The 21,569-nt window shown below is 52.5% G+C and overlaps 1 protein-coding gene across 2 annotated transcripts in view; it reads left to right on the top strand.

The window, feature by feature from the left end:
- Positions 1–21,569, top strand: part of TRPM7 (transient receptor potential cation channel subfamily M member 7) — a 2,599,208-nt gene that overhangs the window by 568,230 nt on the left and 2,009,409 nt on the right. The gene's annotated exons all lie outside the window — the stretch shown is intronic.

Raw genomic sequence — 21,569 nt, forward strand, 5'->3', positions numbered from 1 at the left:
GTCCAAACCTATGCTTGCCCTCACTTCTTTAGAATAACAATCTGTATGGGCCTTGGTAAACTCCATAATGTTCAAAGTAAAAATATTTCGGCAATGGAGTTCTTATGTAACTCCCTTCTCCAAGTTCAAGGCACTCAGGATTACAAAGTTCCACAAGCTTCTCAGGATGCACTTGTGAAAAAGTTCACAGTACCTTATTTGGCTTCTCCGGGGTCCCTCTCCCCGAACCCAAACACTTTGGTTCACACTCTTCAATGTGTCTTCCAGGCTTCCCTTTCCCAAGCTCAGACCCTTTTAATTCCACAGAGTTCACTTTCAAAATACCATTGTTCAACTGGTTATGTTCCACTTTCTTTAACACAGACGTTTTTACTTGCTTAACACACTAGTTCTACTTGCAAAACCATGGCATTTCAACCGACTTCCCCCAGGGTTCCCTTCCCCACTCTCAATATCTCCTCTTTGCTTATTTCACTTTAGTTCATTATGAAATACACAAGTTCAATTGGGCACCCCCTAGTCGTGGCGCATTTGTCATACCGCACAGTCCTTCCACTACAGGTCGCGCAACCAGGTTGCTTTTAAATGTGTTCTTTTCTTTAAAGTTCACTTTCCACAAAATGTATTTTTCGAAGGGATTGTGTCCTCCGACCTATTCCTCATCTTAGAGATCTCCTTCCAGCTCTGCTGGCCTCGGAAAATTTTTCTCTAGAGGGCGCTGCGCGTCGACGTCCTCCGAGTCGTTGTGCCTCGACAGCCGCCGTATCGACGTCGACGTCATCCTGCCTATAAAGGCCGCACGCAGCGTCCGTTGCTCAGTTCCGTTTTTCCGCGCTTACTCAGTGCCTCGGAATACCGTTGCTCAGTTCTTGTCAGAATTAATACTATTTACCTCGAGTTATTCGATCCGTACTCGATGGCTTCCTCGTCGGAACCGACAACTCCTCGATCCGGCTTCAAAAAATGCCGAGATTGTGGAAAAAAGATGTCGCTGACTGACCCTCACAGAGTTTGTCTGTGGTGTTTGGGAGCTGGACACCATTGTTCGGAGTGCGAGGGCTGTATGTCCATGACAGCTAAGGCCCTGAAGGAGCGCAGGGGGAAGCTGGAGAAAGGTAAGACTTTTAAAGGTTCTTCTTCGTCGACGAAGTCGAGACACTCTTCTCCTCGTCACCATTCGCGCTCCAGGTCTCGGAGTGGGTCCCATCACTCCTCGAGATCGAAGCACTCGAAGAGGAGACGTCGAAGGTCCCCTTCTCCGTCTTCCTCTTCCTCTGTTTCGCCAAAAAGAATCCCTTGCCCCGGGCTGAATGGGAGGAATTCCACAAAAATATGATGAGCGTCTTCGAGAAAGCGGCCTCGACCCCCTCGATGACTGCCGAGAGCGATGCTCTGGTCGAAAGACCCAAAGGTCAAAAACGCAGCGAGTCGCAGTACCCGGCGAAGGAAACCTCTCGAGAGCGTCTCGAACCCTCGAGTAGGACTATGACCTCCAAACCTTCCTCAAAGGTTCTGTCGACGAGGGTTCCGTCGACGCCGAGGTCGGTGTCTTCGACGCCGTTGTCGAAGGGACCTTCGACACACGGGTCTGTCGACTCGACGCCAGCTTCGACACCGGCGTCGACGCCAAGAAAAGTCACGGTCACGACACACCCAGTGACTATCCCCAGGTCCTCGATGACGATGGCTTCGAGATTGTCGAGTAGAATCCCAATTCTGTCGAGGTCATCGAGGCCTCCGCCTTTGTTTTCGACGTCACGCTCGAAGCCTTCGACGTCAGCGTCGACGACATCGACGTTTTCGAGGCCGATAATGACAAGTTCGGCACCCTCTGCCTTGGAAATGGGATTTACTCCCTTTATGAGTTCAGAACAATTGAGAACTATGTCCTCAATTTTGGAAGAGGGTGAATTGTCTGAACAGGAAGACACATTTGAGTTGCAGGGACCTGTAACCCCAATTAGAGAGGAATTTTCCTCTGAAGAACGCAGGTTAAAGGATCTTCATGATTCCTTACATGAGGCAAGTGGGTTAGACACTTCCCCTGAGGTGGACCTTGCTAGGCCAGACCCGGGGGAGCATGCTGAAACCCCCTATAGAGCCTTAATGGCCAGGATCACAGAGTTTATGGGGTGGTCTACACCTTCACAATCTTTCCAACAAGATGACCTCACGGATATTCTTGATAAAGGCCCACAGGAGGATCCTGTAATGCCTTTCCATAAAGCTCTTCAGAGGAAGATTATGACAAACTGGGAAACCCCAGATGTCGTCCCGGCAGTAAATAAAAGACTTTCTACAAAATACAGGGTATCCTCTACAGACCCGGAGTTTTTGTCAAAACACCCATCCCCAGAAAGTCTGGTCGTACAGGCAGCATCTTCTACCGATGTCAAGACGGCTTATCCTACCGTCCCACAGGACAAGAACGATAAAAAATATGATGCTGTGGCAAAGAAAGTTTTTTCGGCATGTAGCATGGCGTTAAAATCTGTGAATGCTACTTGCACCCTTGCTAGATTCAGCCATACACTTTGGGAGTGTGCTTCTACAGCGGCTGATTGCATCCCGGAGGGAAAAGAAAGGGAGGCGTTCCTGAATATCATACAGGACGGTAAAGACGCTATGTGCGAATCCCTCCAGACGGGCATTGATTCGGCAGTATCAGCAGAGCAATGGCGGCAAGTACTTCAACCAGGAGATTTGCTTGGTTGAGAAAGTCTGGTTTTGCCCCAGATGTGCAAGCCAGGCTCTTGAACATGCCATTCGATGGCTCTTCTTTGTTTGGGAAAAAGGCGGATGACAGTTTAGAAAAACTGCAAACTTCAAAAGCAGCAGCAAAATCCCTAGGCGCTGCAATCCGTCAGACACCCTTTCGTCCCACAGGAACCTCTGCGAGAGGCAAGTGCTTTCGCTTCTACTCCGCATTCGGAAGAGGTAGAGGACGACCAGCTCAAAGGGGACAAAGAAGAACTACCCGAGGTGGACGGGGTAGATATTCAAAGGCCGCAGCAACAGCAGGTGCCTCTTTACCATCGGCATCTGCATCAGCCGCCCCAAAACCACTCTGAGGACTTCCCTCACAGGACACCTGTAGGAGGCAGGTTGACTCAACATCTGGCGGAATGGCAGGCTATCACGTCAGATGCTTGGGCATTGGAAACAGTTGCCCAAGGTTACTGCCTGCCTCTCCTACGCATACCTCAGAGTCATCCACCGGGGATCAGCTCTCTGAAAGCTCCAGATCCGCTCCTCTTGCAGGAAATTTTGTACCTGCTAGAGAAAGGTGCCATAGAACCGGTACCTGCAGCGGCGAGGAACAAAGGCTAGTACTCCCTTTACTTTCTCATTCCAAAGAAAGACGGAGGACTGAGACCCATCTTGGACTTGCGAGAATTGAACAAATTCCTCAGAAAGGACAAATTCAAGATGGTCACTCTTTCTCAGATCCTCCAGGCCCTTCAGTTCCAGGACTGGTTGGTATCTCTGGACCTTCAGGACGCTTATTTCCATGTGCCTATCCATCTCAAACACAGGAAATACCTGAGGTTCGCAATTGGCAACTCTCACTATCAATTTCGAGTGCTGCCATTTGGGCTGACCTCCGCCCCGAGGGTCTTCACCAAGTTAATGTCGGTAGTGGCGGCAAGTCTAAGGAGGGAAGGGATTCACGTCTACCCCTACCTGGACGATTGGTTGATCAGGGCTGTCTCTTCGGAACAAGCTCAGATCCAACTAAATCACGTGTGCCACTCCCTTCACAGACTGGGTTTCTCCCTCAATTTAAAGAAGTCACAAATGATACCATCGCAGAGACTCCAGTTCATAGGAGCGATCCTGGACACTTCCCTGGGAAAAGCCTCGCCACCAGAGGTGAGGGCTCAAGATATTCTACAGATGGTTACCAAGTTTCAAAATGCCCAACGTCTCCCAGCCTTCGACTTTTTGAGGTTGCTAGGCCTCATGGCATCCTGCATTTTCCTAGTGCCAGAGGCTCGCCTGAGAATGAGATCCCTCCAGTGGGCACTGAGGACTCAGTGGTCCAATTCTCAGGGAGAATGACAGATCTTCTTCAGGTTCCCGACAGGGTGGCTCGAGACCTTCATTGGTGGGCCTGTCAGGAGAACATTCTGAAAGGAGAACATTTTTGGCAACCCTGGCCGGAGATAACAGTAGTCACGGATGCCTCACTCACGGGGTGGGGAGCCCACGCCAACGACTTGACCATCAGCGGTCGTTGGTCTCCATCGCAGTCCAGACTACATATCAACCTGTTAGAGCCGAGAGCCATCAGACTTGCGCTGAAGGCGTTCCTGCCAGCTGTACAAGGGAAAAACGTCCTGATAATGACGGACAACACAGTGGCCATGCATTACCTCAACAAAAGAGGAGGCGTAGGATCACTACCCCTGTGCAGAGAGGCGATGCAGCTCTGGTTTTGGGCAATCCAAGAAGGAATCTCTCTATTGGCAGTTCATCTAGCCGGAGAGAAGAACTTGACAGCGGACGCTCTGAGCAGGCAGAGCACAGTCTCCCACGAGTGGGAACTAGCTCAGGAAGTCCTTCAAGAGATCTTCGCCCTTTGGGGAACCCCTCAGGTGGATCTGTTCGCCACCAGCGTCAACAGGAAATGCGATCTGTTCTGCTCAAGGGAATTTCCCCCGAGAGGAGCTCTGGGAGACGCGTTCATAGTGGACTGGGAGTTTCCGCTTCTGTACGCATACCCACCGGTCCCTGTCATTCCTCAAATGATCAGTAGGTTGAGAAGATTCCGGAGAACCATGATCCTAATTGCCCCGGATTGGGCAAGGAGAACGTGGTACCCGGACCTTCTAGACTTGTCCATCTGCCCTTCAATTCGACTTCCACTCAGAGAGAACCTACTCTCACAGAAGGGAGGTCAGGTTCTCCATCCAGACATCAAAACCCTCAACCTTCACGCTTGGCTTCTGAAAGGTTGAGGTACAAGGATTGGGACCTCCCTGATGATGTTATGGAGGTGTTGCTTTCGGCAAGGAGGCCAGCAACAAAGTCTTTATACCGCTGCCGTTGGAACAGATTTTGCAGCTGGTGTAGAGAACAGAATATCGACCCTTTTTCATGTGGTACACCAATGGTTTTGTCCTTCCTTCTATATTTGGCGAATTCAGGTCTTCAAGTTGGCACCATTAAGGGCTATCTCGCAGCGCTATCCATCTTTAAGCGCACTGCGGAAGAACCATCCTATTTCAAATAACCCTTGGTAATACAGTTTCTAAAGGGGTTAACCAATGTTTATCCCCCAAGACCATTCCAAGTTCCCCTATGGGATTTAAACTTAGTACTAACTTTCCTGATGGGCACACCTTTCGAACCACTCCATTCTTGTTCGTTAAGATTCCTTACCCTTAAAACTGTTTTATTAATAGCACTTACATCTGCTAGCAGGGTGAGCGAATTACAAGCTCTTTCTTGTAAACCCCCTCACACAATATTTCACAAAGACAAAGTTGTCCTACAAGTGAAGCCTAATTTCCTCCCAAAGGTGGTTTCTGAATTCCATATCACTCAGAAGATTACCCTACCATCTTTCTATCCTCCTCCTCACCCGGGGAAAGAGGAAGAGAGGTTACACAGGCTAGACCCTAGAAGGGCTTTAAGTTTTTACATCAGTAGACTAGCCAGGATAAGACAGGCAGACCAGCTGTTTGTAGGTTACGCAGGTCACAAGCTGGGGTTACCAATAACTAAGCAGACCATTTCCAGATGGATCATTCTAGCCATTCTGGAATGTTATAAACTGGCAGGGAAAGAGCCCCCTCAAAACCTTAGGGCTCAATCGACCAGAGGTATTGCAGCTTCATCGGCCCTCAAAAGAGGCGTGCCGGTTAAAGACATCTGTGCGGCCGCTACATGGTCGTCTGTCCATACCTGTACACGTTTTTACAATTTGGATTCCTCCTCCAGTCAAGAGACTAGGTTTGGAAGGGCTGTACTGCATTCTATTCATCAATAGAAGACAGCGTGAAGTCAGTACTCCCTCCTCCAATAATAGAATACTGCTATGGGAGCCTATCTAAGATGAGGAATACGTCGGAGGACACAATCCCTTCGAAGAACAAGTTACTTCTTACCTTGTAACGTTCTTTCGACGGGATGTTCCTCCGACTTATTCCTCATCGACCCTCCCATCCATCCCCGCAGTTCTTCTTCCCGTGTTGTTGCAGCTTACGCTCCTTCAGGGTGATTAGTCTAGTCCAGAAAGTATTATTGTGGGCTACAAAACGGAACTAAGCAACGGACGCTGCGCGCGGTCTTTATAGGCAGGATGACGTCGACGTCGATACGGCGGCTGTCGAGGGACATCGACTCGGAGGACGTCGACGCGCAGCGCCCTCTAGAGAAAAATTTTCCGAGGCCAGCAGAGCTGGAAGGAGATATCTAAGATGAGGAATACGTCGGAGGAACATCCCGTCGAAAGAACGTTACAAGGTAAGAAGTAACTTGTTCTTCTTTCAACATTCACTTTCTCTGTAAATCGGAGTTCCGAGCTGAGTTCCAGTCTGCCCCAGAGCTCTGCTGTGTGAGGACGTGATTTCTTAATCGGTGACCCACTTCTACTGTGTACGCGGTGTACACATTTAAGAAAAGAACAAGCCCAACTGGACTTTAAAAAGCTCGTGGCCACGCGGAGCGCGCGCGGAGTTCCGAGCTGAGTTTCAGTCTGCCCCAGTCCGCCCCGGGGAGCTGGGGGTTGACGGCTCCACCAAGGCTCCACCAAGGACTTCAAGGACTTTAAGGGCATCTTGTGCACCGAGGACCAAGAGGTAGGATCCCTTGTGCTTCTTTGTGCCCATCGGCACCTTCTGTGAACTTGTGAACTTGTGAACTGCAGGCAGAGCTGTTATAACTCTGCGCCTCCCTCTGCCCCCCTGGCTCAAGCCTCCCGGATTCTCGTATCTGTGAGTCGGCGGAAAACAGCCTACCCGGCTACTGACTTTGCTTTTCCCTTCCCTTCCCTTCGCCCTTCCTGTCGTCCCCTTCCTGCCTCCAGCAAGCTTTTCCCCTTTTCTTTGCTCTCACCCCTTTCTCCCCTTTCTCCCTTCCCATCGTTTGCCCTCTCTTTGCCTCCCTCCCCACCCCCCCTTTTTGTTCCCCCCCCCCCGTCCCTTCCTCTTCCCCTGTCTTACCTGCGATGGAAGAAGACCTGGATCAGCGTCTAAGGAGCCGCACAAAAAAGACCCTATTGACTGCGACTTCATTGGTGTCCTGTAGCGCTGCTGGCTCCGCCCCGCTACCGTCCCCGGCGAGAGCCCCAGCGTCCTGTAACCCGCCTCCTCAATCAAACTTGGGCAACTCACAATCAGGGGACTACAAAGAATCTCTATTGCCCGATAGAGGCAACGACCACGGGCAAACACCAGTACCCCACCTGTTGGTCCAAGGCACTACGTCTGCAGTGTCTCTTTTTGCCCTGCCCAGGGACCCACGGACCTCTCCGTCTCCAAAGGATCCCAAAGACAGAGCACTTGGATGTCTTCCGGGCCACCGTCAGTCTTTGGCAACAGAACCCACTATTGCCCGCCCTCCCACCGCCTCAGCGAGTGACCAGTCCTGTGCGGGGGGCGGAGGGCCCCTGTCAGGGGATCTGGGGGTGGGCCAAGCGGCAATTGGAGCCCCATTTGCTTCTCAACTCCTCACATCTCCGGCTGCCATCCTTGAGCTACGGGACGCTCGGCCGTCAACCAACCTCCAAGAAGGTACAGTTGGCTCCGCTCTGACTCAGCAGCCAAAAGACGCATTGCGTCCACTCCACCCGGACACCAGCCCGCCCAGGTCCAGATCTCCATCTCACACAACATCCTGGCCGCCCAGACCATCACGGCCTTGATTCACCCGGTTTCGGTGGGTCTACCGGGCAACCTCGATCACGTTGGTGCAGGGCTCCCATGGAATCCAGCGGTCTCTGCTACGCCGGATGAGACCATCCAGCCATCTGCATTGGATGTTCTCACGTCATCCGGGACGGTTGTGGCTACAGCCCCTCCCAGCAACACCTCAGACACCGGGGAAATAAGGGCGTCTGACATATCGCCCCCAGTCTTGCACAATCAATCAATTTCCTCGAATCCTCTTCTAGAGGAGCTCAGCGAGGCAGACTCTGACGCCTGCTCTGTAACCTCGGACACGTGCAGCCGTAAACTGACTTCCCACCAAAAGAAAAAAAGACCAATCTTTAAAAAAAAAAAAGGCAATTCTGCACCTAAACCCCTAGTAACACTATCCACAGCCAAACCTATGGCCGCCACCACAGGAAACGGCAGAACCTGTCAGGTCTTCCTTCAAAAGTCTCCAGACAGAACAAAAAGGCTGCTCCACAGCAAGGCCAAAAGAAGAAGAGCTACACAACTTGCTCTACCTATTCCACTTCTGTCTACCGCTTTGCTGAACTTCTTCCAGACGCAAGGCAAAAGGAAACTGTCCAACGACTCGGAACTTTCGGATGCGGAAATCCTTGAAGCTCTGGATGAGACGCCACTGGCTTCTAAGTCCAGGAAAACTACCGCTCTTGCCAACCCCCAGGTCACACCAGCCGGGCATTGTCCCTTGGACTTCTATCGAATCCCCCCCCCCGGTCTGACCTGGGACTCGATCATCTGATCACCACGACCCCAATAGTCCCAGCAGTCGTCCAGCCGAAGGCATTGTCGCTAGCCACGCCAAGGCGGGAGGTTTCTTCCTCAATTCTACCAGAGCACTCTCAGGCGAAGGCTCTGTCGCCACCGATTCTAAGGCCGGCGGTTACCACAACAATTGATCCATTAAGTAACACAAGGGCCTCATACCAGCCCCTTTCGGGCATCTTTGACTTGTTGCAGCCCAAAGTGGGCCCACAAAGAGAAATGTCTCCCCAACTCTGGGCAAAGAACCACTTAACGACTCTGTTTCCTGCTGCGAGGCACCAAGACGCCTTGGTTCACCCATCACACCTGGATGATTCTAATGCCCAAACAAGGGACCCAACTCCAAGGCCCTTCAGCACGCTTGACCCTGGAGACTGTAACTACAGGCGTAGGCATTCTCTGGCGAACACTTCATCTCTAGGAGCAAGGGACATGACAGCGAGTGGAAGATCGGCCTTCTCCTCACCATCCCAGAAAGACTCACCCAACACCAGAAAAGATCTGACAACAATCATGTCTGCAATCACTATCTCCATGGCCCCCTTCTGTAAGCTGTACGAAACGCTAAGTGACGTCTCTAAAGACAACACGACCATCTTAGCGAGCATACAGTCGAAGCTAACCTTCTTGGAAGGCTATATAACAGCCATCGACCTGAAGTACGAAACCCCGCACTTAACAAAAGAGGTGGTAGCCCTAGCACCGGACATGTCCGTGGCCTCTTTGACAACAAAAGTCTCTCTACCACCGCCGACAGTGCATAAATCAACACAGACGACTCAGGTAAAGCAGCTAAATGAAATTGCTCTAGTATTCTTGCATAAAGCAAAATTACCCCCAACGTCTAATCTGTCTACACCGACTTTAAATCTGGCCTTGGCAAGCAGTCCGGGCCCTATCCAACATCCGATTAACGGAAAGAAAGTCTTGAAATTAGCTGTGAACGATCAATCAATGCCACCAGCCTGTAAACCAAACAAACGTAGCCCTCCACGGGAGGGCTTGACCTCCAACTCCAGAGTTCCCGGAAGTGCGGCTCAAAATTTCATGCGATCAGGCTCTGTGACGGACCTTACCCAGTCCCCTAGATCGACAGAATTATTCCTGAATTCAGGCCTACTATCGGCGACGTCGCCTGGCAAGGTGCAATCCGCTCCCGAGAAAGGACCAATCTCTCGTGAGACCTTGACAACTTCTCCCTCTGGCCGTAACTCGAACTCCGGAGCAGACCCTCTCTCATGTCCGATGGAGGCCCCTGAGCTGAATAAACCGGCACGGATCCGACATACTGATGAGCCACCAAGATACTCGCCTGATTTCCAAAGCAGACCCAGTGCGAGAAATCAATCAGCCAGGTCGCCGCGGCAAGGGGCGGGGACAGCCAGAAACGTAACAGATAAACTTACTGTCTGTATGAGGGGAAATTCTACGCACCTTTTCAAAATAGAGCACATTTCCAGCAAAGATAAGTACATTCAGCTTGAATAGAAGAACTGTGTTAAAAATTACATCGGCTACACCCTCGCTAAGCAAACTAAATTCGGAAGACTTTAAAAGGGTTGAGCCTTATCATAGAGACAACAAAGCCAAAGCATACCTGCACATTTATTCTTCTGCAATTCAAGACATATGCCGCCTAGCCAGCGACAAACTTAAAGCGCAAGGCCTGCTGCTGTCTGAAATAAAGACTCTGGATCTTAAGAACAGTACCCAGGAACGACAATCTAAAAAAGGAAGAACTCGTGTCCACAGTCCTTCCCAACGTCAAACCGATCGAAGAGACGCACTGAAGGCTCACTTTACCTATCCATCAAGAATCCCGAAGCTGCGGCAAGATTCACCTAAATGTCCCATAAGCTCCTCCGGGGGCTCTCCCGACCCACCTCGAGTAGTATCGCAAACTCACCATCGGTCTCAAGATACGCAAGAAACATCCACGCACCGCCCGCGGTATTCCCTAAATCAGTGATCCTGTGCGGCTCAAAGAAAGAGAAGCTGGAGAGACCAATCCCCACGAAGAGACCAGGCAACTCACAGATCTGGTGTGCAATTCAAATTACCACCGTCGCCAGTTCTTAAAAAACCCGCTCCTCAAGCCGGCCCTTGGGACTGGATAAAGGGGGTTCTATCTTCACACCGTTTTAGATAGCAATTACCGAAAGAAGCCGACATCCAACTGCGTCAAAAGTCCTTGTCGTTGGCCTCCTGGAACACCAGAGGTCATGTTCATCTGACTGACCACAACACTTTCGACCTGGGTCAATTTGATATTTTCTGTTTGCAAGAAACATGGCTCCAGGATACACCCTCAATGGATGGGTATGACATCGTGATCTCGCCAGCTGTAAAAGGGCTGTTAGGCCGTCCCTCAGCAGGCCTTCTCATCGGAGTACGGTCAGATCAAAATCTAAAACTGATCAGGACCACAGCCAGATCATATGGGGTACTGGCGGTCCTAATTGAATGGAACCCCGCCTCTGAACCTTTAAATCCACGGTCAAAGCAATCCTCATCCCTGCCACTCGCTTTGATCACTACATATTGGAATCCTCAAAGAACATCAACGCCACTCTTTTGCCAAACCATGGCGGAGGTCATTGATGAGATCCTTATCGAATGGAACACTCCCTTCGTACTCGTATGTGGTGATCTCAACGTGAAGTGTGTCCAGCAGAAGAAAGACTCTCTAAAAATTCAACCGAGGCAACAGATGCGGAGCACAGAGGCCAAGCTTGGATGACCCTCATGACATCCAGGAATTTACACTATGCTGCCTGGATCCGTGAGGGGCAGTCCCATCTCCCGACCTGGGAGAGGGGCCGGTCGACAGCTACTTTGGACTACATTTTTGCGTCACAAGCTTTGTGTGCAGCAATTCAAGACTTTCAAGTGGTCAAAACGGCTTCCAGCGACCACAATATGCTAACTATTTCATGGAGCTCTTCTGCTCGTAATTCAACTTACTATTTCTCCAGCATGGGGTCTGGCATGGATTCACATGCTCATGAATATTCCCCGTCGTCAGGCTGGGAATCCTCGGTAAAGAAAAAACCAGTATCAGTTTCGTTTCTGATCTGTCTTTCGTAGTAATAACCAATCACTGGTCTCTGCGTCATACTGACCACAGCCAATGACTGCCCTCTACCTAAGCACCGCCTCTGGCAGCCATCTTCAGATTTTTACCGCACGTTCATGTGTTGGGATCCTCGTGCTATTGCTCTCGAGCGTTAGTGCTTTTTTTCGCGCTTTTTCACAAAAAACTTCGATTCTTTCGGTCAAAAGAGCCTCAAGCTCCACCGATCCTACATCCGATCAACGGGGACCCGTGTCGGATTCATCTGTGCCCCTCAAGGGTGAAGATTTCGTCGAGCTACGCTTCGGAGGACTCCAGAAACCTCTCAGGCCCGGTCTCGGAGATGGCCCAGGAGAAGGGAAGCTCGACGCCCGGAAAGCTGTTCAGGGTCTGCCCTGGATGCCAGCTGCAGAACGTCTTCAAGGAGGACGAACACTCTTTCTGCCTTTACTGCCTTCATGAGGACAAGACGCACGTGGAGAAGGACTGTGCGTTTTGCGGCAACATGTCGGAACGGACCATGAAGGACCGCCATCAACGTCTCGCCAACTGGCTGGAGGGTAAGAGCCCGTCTGGCGAGAAGAAGAAGAAATCCGAGCGGTCTTCTAAGACCTTTGAGGGCGCCCCGGCGACGGGGGCCCAACATAAGGCCAAGCACCGCGAGTCCGCTGGCACCGGGAGCGCCGAACGGTCGGGCTCTACGGGCGCCAGGCAGGGCGCACCCTCCCCGGCACCATCAACCACGAGCCAACGCTCTGGGTCGGGTAAGAGGAAGGCCGAGCACCCGGCGAAGCTCCTGGAGAGGCCCCGGTCGAGCTCTAAGGCAGAGGAGGAGCGTGGCAGTGCCCCCTCCCTCAAGGATAAGGCGGTGAGCGCACCTAAGGTGGTGAAGGCCTTGATCCATCCGACCAAGCCCTCTATCGAAACGGTCGCGGCGGCCCTGGCTCAGCCTGTGGTGGCTACACCAGTGGTGGCGACCTCAGGGCCCAGAATCTCCCTGCCTCCTCGGAGGGAGTCTTCCTTTGTGCCTATCGATAGGACCCCCGTGAAACCCTCCGTGGGGAAGAAGGGGGGGCAGGGCGTCGTCGTAGATTCGGCATCAACCTCAGAAGAGGAGCTGATCGAGGTCTCAAGCCACGGCCTAGGCGTGGAAGAAGGCCAGCCCGTCGGAATGGACCCCGACGCAGGTGACGACGACGACATCGTCGAGGATACCGACGGGGCCCCTGCTCGCCCGTCGGATTCCCCTCTGCCAGCGCCGCAAGACAACTCGGCGGCCATTTTGTTGGCCATACAGTCCTTATGCTCCGAGATAAGGACGAGGCTACCGTTACCGACGGAGGAACCTCTCCCGTCGGGGGATCCAGAACCGGGACCTTCTGGTGTTCCCCCTACCAAGAAAAGAAGGATCCATCCACCACCTCCTTTTCAACCGTCGCGCCCCGTCCAGCCCTCCTCCCCGTCCACCCGAGGGGATGATACGGGGACTGACACGGCAGCGACGGGTACGGACGACGAGGCATACGACGAGGATTTTCCGTCGTCGCCTCCCACCAGGGCTTCTCCGCCCGACGAGATCGGATCTTTCCACTCCATGATCTCCAGGGCTTCCGAGCTTTTCCAACTCTGCCCTGAGGAGAAGAAAAAGGAAGGCTTCCTTTATCAGCGGCGCGAGGCCAAGAGGAAGACGGTCCTCGCAGTGCCTCTGTTGGACGACATTTGGGATGAGGGCCTTTCCCTCCTCAAGAACCCTTCCACGACGCCAGCTAGAAGAGACCGGTACGAGAAAAAGTACCGGGTCCCGGACACGGCCCCCCTATGCCTCCGGGCGCAGCCTACCCCGGATTCCGGCGTCTCCGCGGCAGCCAGGAAGAAAGCGGGGGGGGGGGTGCGGCCTCCACATCGACTTCCCCGCCGGACGGCGAGGGAAAGAAATTGGATGCTATGGGACGTAGAGTCATCTCGTCGGCAGCGACGACGATTAAAGCGGCCAACGCCTTGGCTATCGTGGCCCGCTACGACAGGGAGCTCTGGTACAAGATAGCTCCCCTGCTGGATTTTCTGCCGGACGACAAGAGGGCGGAGGCCCTTGAGATCCTGCAGGAAGGTGAGGTGGCGTCGGACCACGCCATCACCGTGGCGACGGACATCGCCGACACTGGGTTCCGCCAGCTGGGCAACGGCGTTTGCCTTCGACGTCGTGGATGGCTCAAAGCTACGGACTTTCGGCAGGACGTCCAGACCAGAGTCCTGGACATGCCCTTCGACGGGAACAACCTGTTTGGGAAGACAGTGGACGATTCCCTTCAGGCCATCAAGGCGGATACTGAGACGGCCAGGGCCCTTGGAGTCCTGCAGCAACGACGAACGCCCTTTCGGAGCGGCGGAGGCAAGGGCGCCTCCAAAGGTTCCGGCGGCGGTTTCGCTTCCTACCGTCAAGCGGCCCGCTCGTCGTCGCAAGAGGCCTACAGAGGACGAGGCAAGTCTAGCGGACCCCGCCGTCGTCGCCAAGGAGGTCAAGGCGGCAAGGCCGCGTCCAAGCAGGATTGAACCGGCCGTGGGGTCGGGCCCCCACCGGAGCACCCCGGTGGGAGGCCGGCTGGCGGGCTTCGTCAGCGTGTGGGAGTCCATCTCCACCGACCGTTGGGTGCTGGACGCCCTGGCCCGGGGCCACGCGCTAGAGTTTCAAAGAAGGTGCCCGCGCGTCCCCCCCGTGGCCAGGAAAGAACTTCACGTCCCTCAACTTCTCCTGGAGGTAAAGGCGATGCTCAGAAAGGGCGCCATCGAACTCGTCCCAAAGAGGCTTCGGGGCTCCGGAGTCTACTCGCGATACTTCCTCGTGAAGAAGAAGACGGGAGGATGGCGCCCCATCCTAGACCTGCGACGTCTGAACAAGTTCATCAAGGCGCAGAAGTTCCGGATGGTCACCCTCCAGCACGTCCTGGGTCAGCTGGAGGAAGGAGACTTCCTATCGTCGTTGGATTTGGAGGATGCCTACTTCCACATTCCCATCCTAAAGGGGCACCGAAAATTCCTCAGATTCGTGGTCCAAGGGCGTCATTACCAGTTCAAAGCCCTTCCCTTCGGACTACGGTCGGCACCCAGGGTATTCACCAAGTGCCTCGCACCGGTGGCGGCGCAGCTGCGCCGCGAGGGGATTCACGTCTACCCCTACCTGGACGACTGGCTCATCCGCGCCAAGACGAGGGAGCTCGCCGTGGTCCACACGGCAAGGACCGTCCAACTCCTCACGGACCTGGGATTCTCCGTGAACTACGCCAAATCCCACCTGGTGCCCGCGCAAGTCGCACTGTTTCTGGGAGCGAGGCTCGACACAGTGTCCCTTCTGGCCTCCCCGTCGGAGGAGAGGACCAGGACCATCTTGGGCAAGGTGCAACGGATGTTGGTGGCCGACGCGGCCAAGGTGAGGTCCATCAAGTCCCTCCTCGGGATGATGTCTTCCTGCATCTACCTCATTCCCATGTGCAGGCTCCGGATGCGCCCGTTGCAAGAATTCCTGGATGCGCGCTGGATCCAGACGACGGGCAGCTTCGAGGAAAGGATCAAGCTCGACGAGAGTTTCCGACGAGCGATACGGTGGTGGGGCACCCGCGCGCATCTGACGGCGGGCATGGACTTCCAGACCCCAGCCCACCAGGAGACTGTGACCACGGATGCCTCCCTGGAAGGGTGGGGAGCGCACACCGAAAATCTGCACGCAAGAGGACTCTGGCTCCCGACGGAGAAGTCCCTGCATATCAACGTCCTGGAGCTCCGTGCAGTGTTTTGGGCCCTCAGGTCCTTCCTTCCGTCCCTCAAGGGCAAGGTGGTGAGGATCTTCACCGACAACACCACCACCATGTTTTACATCAGGAAACAGGGCGGAACCAGGTCCCCAGCGCTGTCCAAGGAGGCGCAGGACCTGTGGCATTGGGCCGTCGCCCAAGGGATTTTTCTGGTGCCGTTTCATCTGGCAGGGATAAAAAACACCATCGCCGACTCACTCAGCAGGGAGCTGCGCTCGTGCCACGAGTGGGAACTACGGCAGGATCTGGTGGATCGCCTCTTCCGACGGTGGGGCACACCCCAGATCGACCTGTTCGCGACGACGACGAACACCAAGTGCCGGAGGTTCGCCAGCAGGTTTCCCCAGACGAGGAGCATGGGCGATGCTTTCTCGTTCCCCTGGGAGGGCCTGTTCCTCTACGCGTTCCCTCCCTTGCCTCTGCTAATCCGGCTCGTCAACCAGCTCAAGAGGTCACGGTGCAGGATGATCCTCGTCGCACCTGCGTGGCCGAGGCAGATATGGTTCCCGGACCTTCTGGACTTGTCAGCGTCCCCGCCGATCAAGCTGCCGGCGGACGCGGATCTACTCTCCAGGGAAGGAGGCGCCATCCTCCACCACGACCCGAAGTCGCTGAACTTGCAGGCCTGGCTCCTGCAGCGCTAGAGTTTGGAGGATACGACATACCGGCCGATTGCAGAGAGGTTCTTGCAAAGGCCAGGGCGTCCTCGACTCTTAAATGCTACGGACACAAATGGAAGAGGTTCTCTGTCTGGTGCCACGCACAGAAGATTAACCCTCTACGGATTACGGCTCCCCAAGTACTGCCGTACCTGCTGACGCTGGCCAAAGCTGGTCTGGCACACGCGTCCATCAAGATCCATCTTGCTGCGATCTCCCGGTACACCAGAACCACGGGGCGGACGTCCTTGTGGTCTCATCGTCTGGTGAAGGAGTTCATGAAGGGACTGTTCAGATCGTTCCCGCCGGTGAAGGCTCCGGCCCCGGCGTGGGAGCTCAACGTGGTGCTGACCAAGCTCATGGGACCTCCGTTCGAGCCTCTGCACTCGACCCCGTTGAAGTTTCTATCGTGGAAAACAGCTTTTCTTGTGGCCATCACCTCCGCACGACGAGTGGGAGAGATCCAGGCCCTTTCCTGCAAGGCCCCGTACTTGACTTTCCACGACACGAGGGTAGTGCTCAGGACGCACCCCTCCTTCATGCCCAAGGTGCCGTCGGACTTCCATCTCAACGAACCCTTGGTGTTGCCTGTGTTCTTCCCGTCGCCTTCGTCGCCGGCTGAGAGGACTTTGCACTCGCTGGATGTGGCTAGAGCGCTGAAGTTCTACGTAGACCGCACGAAGTGTTTTCGGAAGACGTCACAACTCTTTGTGAACTTTGGACCTGTCAATCAGGGGAAGGCTCTCTCGAAGGCTTCCATTTCCAGATGGCTCTCCGGCTGTATCATGTACTGTCACCGGTTGGCAAACCGACCGCTGCCTGGCCGTCCGAGAGCCCATTCCACCAGAGCGATCGCAGCTACCACGGCGTTCCTATCTGGTGTGCCCCTGCTGGACATATGCAGGGCTGCTACGTGGAGGTCGACGCACACCTTCACGAAATTCTACTGCGTCGACCGGGATTCCAGGGAGGAGTCCAGGGTCGGCCAAGCAGTGCTGCGCAACCTGTTCGCCTGAGGTGAGCCTGGTGAGGAGGTAAGATGCTTAATGTTGAGTTGATGTGATGCTTAATGTTGAGCCTTTGCCACCTCCCGTGGTTGTGCATGTGTGTACTGCTATATATTCTTTATTCATGAGCATGTGAATCCATGCCAGACCCCATGCTGGAGAAGGAACAAGTTACTTACCTGTAACTGTTGTTCTCCAGCGTGGGTCTGGCATGGATTCACATGCGAACCCTCCCGCCTACCCCTCTGCGGCTCTTCACTTGGTCATACTGCCACTTCACGTGCTTCCAAATCTGAAGATGGCTGCCAGAGGCGGTGCTTAGGTAGAGGGCAGTCATTGGCTGTGGTCAGTATGACGCAGAGACCAGTGATTGGTTATTACTACGAAAGACAGATCAGAAACGAAACTGATACTGGTTTTTTCTTTACCGAGGATTCCCAGCCTGACGACGGGGAATATTCATGAGCATGTGAATCCATGCCAGACCCACGCTGGAGAACAACAGTTACAGGTAAGTAACTTGTTCCTTACCATCGGTTGAAATAAATCCCCAACAATCGCGCCTTCGACTGATTTTGGCCAATATTAGATCTATTACAGACCAGTACGTTGCAGAATTTGGGACTGAACAACCTCTTGCTCCACCCATCAGGCCGGACTACCTCCCCATGTTCCTTAAATACAGGCATCACTCGGCAGCGGGCCCGCCTATCCCCAAATCGTGCAACCACCAGTACGACAAGCAAACAGCTGGGAAGAAAAACGTCTTGAGAACTCTCAGAAGACGCGCCAAGGCAGACAGCACCGCTGCTGCATGGGATCGCTGGAGAACTGAAAAGAAAGCCTACAAATCATGGATCAGAGCACGTCGAGCTGTCTTATACCAACAAGACGCAGAATCAATGATGAAAGTCCTAACTGCAAAGAAAACGGCTGATTTTTGGTCCTTGGTAAATGCTTCACAAGGATCCACAACTTTTAGCATGAGCAACTCAGTTCCGGAACAAGTCTGGGTCACGTTTTTCACCAACCTTTTTGCTAGCCCGACCCAGGCTACGATCCCGTCTCTGGATTCCTCCGCAGCGCCTTGGATCGATCTCTCAGCAATTTCAGACATAAGCACAACCATCCAAAAGTTAAAATCATCAAGAGCTCCAGGCCCGGATGGCCTGTCGAATATATAGATCTAAAGAAGCACCGTGATGAATGGGCTGCCTTCATGGGCATTATGTTTGACCACTGCAGAACTACCAGACAGATCCCATTATCGTGGTGCAAAGCAACCATCATACCAATTTTCAAACAAGGAAGCAGAGAAGCCCCGGAAAAGTATCGCCCGATTGGACATTATGGGCAAACTGTTTGCCACTCTTCTTTTGGATCACTTCCACCGCTGGGAGAAAGCAGCCCCCTGCAGTGATCCCTACCAACTAGGCTTCAAGAAAAATGGCAGCACCGCACTGAACATTCTCGTACTCACAATCCTAAAAGCCAAAATAAAGCAGGGCGCCCCTACGGTGTACACGGCTTTCATCGACCTTTCTCAGGCTTTCGACAGAGTTGACCGACCAAGATTGTGGAGAAAGCCGGAAAACTGGAAGTGTCCACCTGCCGTACTACAGCCAATAATAGCCCTTCACACCAATACCTCACTCAACGTCCGACTGAATAAACAGAGGGCCCTGTCTAGAGATATCCAAGCGCATAGAGGAGTTAAACAAGGCTGTCCCCTGGCTCCGGCACTCTTTGTGGCTTTTTTGGGGGACTATAAAGACTCGGAAATTCTGGTGCGCAGCTTCCCTCCGAAGTTCGTCAAATCCACCCTGTCCCGTCTGCTTTACGCCGACGATATGATCCTGTTCGATCAAACTCCGATCGTCCTTCAACAGCAGTTGGACAATCTGGCAACCTACATGACCACCAACAATCTCCAAATAAACCAGACTAAAACCAAAATTATGGTGCTGTCCTCTTCTCGCCACCCTCCGAAAACCACCCGGTCTTGGTCAGTGTGCGAAACTAGAATCAAAGTGGTCCAACAATTTAAATATCTAGGTGTGTTCATAGATGGGTCGCCTCAAGAACTCAAAATGCAGCAACATCTCTGGGCTAAAACTAAACTGACTTCCCAACTACGAGCACTTGACAGGAAGTATGGCAAATTCTCATTAGTGCCGGCCATTAATTTCTACAAGGGAAAAATGGTCCCCGCACTGACCTATGGCATGGATGCCATGTTCACCATACCACCCCAACTATGGCGAAAACTAGAGGCCTATACATGGAAATCTTTTAGGCCTTCTGAATGCAATTCCTCTTGAAGCGATCAGACGAGAGTTGGGCCTTCTGTCGCTAAGCGCCACCGTCAGTGGGGCCGCACTTGCCCTATTTAGGAAAACCTTAATTAAAGACAGCTTGCCAATCTTTAAAATTATTGGGCAGGAATTGGAATCAACTAACACCAAGACGGTCCAAAAATGGGCACAATTTCAAAAAACCAAACTGTAAGACCTGCAATGTTCACTCAATGACTTGATAACGAACCCGCAAAGAGTAAGTGAAAAACTGAAACTGCAGGATTGGATTACCACCATTGACAAAGCTGCTTCCATCAAGTTCTTAAACCACCTTCCACCAACCTATAATAAATTGAAACTTCCTCTGGCGTACTGTCTGAGATTCCCAGACAAAAAAACTGCGCTCAACATTTTTAAGGGCACGTTTAAACTTGCTCCATACTCGAGAAATCCTAGGGAGAAGACGGCTGGTCAGCTCAATTACATGCAGACTGTGTGAAGACCCTGATTCTGTTGAGAACATTCGCCATCTTCTCCTAACCTGCTCGTCTTTGAAGCAAATTCGCACTCCGTTTTTGACTCCGCTATGGCTTGACTCGGTCCTGATTGATGAGCACACGTGGTGGTGCCGCTTGATATCTGGCGAAAAGTCCAGATGGGCGGTAGTCACGGCCAAAATATTGGAAGCAGCCTTCATCAAACTCGGCTTCGTAACTTAAAGCGACTGGCCGGTCTTGGATTTTCAATGGACATTTTTCTAATTACAGAGGATTTTCTCCCAGTTCAATTTTGAGAACACCTTTGAATTTAATACCTTGAGACTTACCTTTACGCACTCTGACGTACATCAACTGTAATTAACAACTTCTTGTAAAAATCATTTTCCCTTGATTACATACAAGTAAATAAAAAAAAAAACAGATTTTCTTGATTGGGTTTCTGTTCTCCTGGGACATTCCCCTGCCTGACAACCTTCACAATATATACTTCGAATGGATTGTGTCCTCCCACGTGTTCCTCATTTTATGATATTCGTATCTCGTCAGCTTTGCTGCTTTGGGAAAAGAATTCTCGCCAGAGGGCGCTGTGCACGAGGTTGTGGCGTCGATATCCCTCGACGGGCTGCGTACTGCGTCAACATCACCATCAGTATAAGTAGCTTGTGCCGCGTCTGTTGGCCTCAGTTCTGTTTTTCCGATTGCTTTGCTCTCTTGTTAACGGCGCGCTTCGAATTTTCTTCAAGAAAATGTCTTCTTCTACCCTTCTACTCCCAAAACGGGGTTAAAAAAAATATGTCGACTGTGGCTCTAAAATGTTGGTCACTGACGCCCACCATGTTTGTCTTTGGTGCCTGGGTTTGGAGCATCGGACTGGCGACTGTGGCTCCTGTCAATCGATGACGGAGAAAGCTCTTCGTGAGAGAAAAGGTAAACTCGCGGTGGGGTGGGAAGCTTCCAAGGCCTCTTCGAAGGCCTCTTCAAAACAAAAAGTCCGTTGAATCAAGAGATTTGGATCGGCGCAATCATTTGAAGGGATCCCGATCACTTAGTAGATCGAGGCGTTCTTCATCTTCTTCTTCAAAGAAGATGAAGAGGAGACACAGATCTCCTTCCTCTTCGTCTGACACATTACTGAATTGGTAAGATGTAGGTCGGATTAGCCAAGAAAAGGGGAAGAATTCAAAAAACAAATGATGAAGGTCTTTGAGAATGCGGTCCAACCCTCTCAAAGAAACCTCGAAAGAGCCTGACCCGGGCCGCTCCCTTGGACGACGCAGAAGAGTCAGAAACTACTAAGGCTAAGTCTAGTAATAAGGAGGAAACTCGACAATCTCGACCCGATGTTAAAACGTCAAAGGCTTCTCGAGATTGAAGTGATTCCCCAGTAATGGCAAAGAAGCATAAATCGTCGAAGACTCGACGAGTTCATCGATGCCATCGGCGCCAACTACCTCGACGCCGAAGCAGAAGGAGAAATCGGCTACTTTATCAAAGTCATCATCGACGATTTTGAAGAATCCTTCGAATCCCTCGAGACAAATTCCTGAACAGGAAAAAAGGTATA

The sequence above is a fragment of the Ambystoma mexicanum genome, chromosome 11, assembly GCF_040938575.1.
Source record: "Ambystoma mexicanum isolate Mex_15411 chromosome 11, UKY_AmexF1_1, whole genome shotgun sequence".
Taxonomy (NCBI): domain Eukaryota; kingdom Metazoa; phylum Chordata; class Amphibia; order Caudata; family Ambystomatidae; genus Ambystoma; species Ambystoma mexicanum.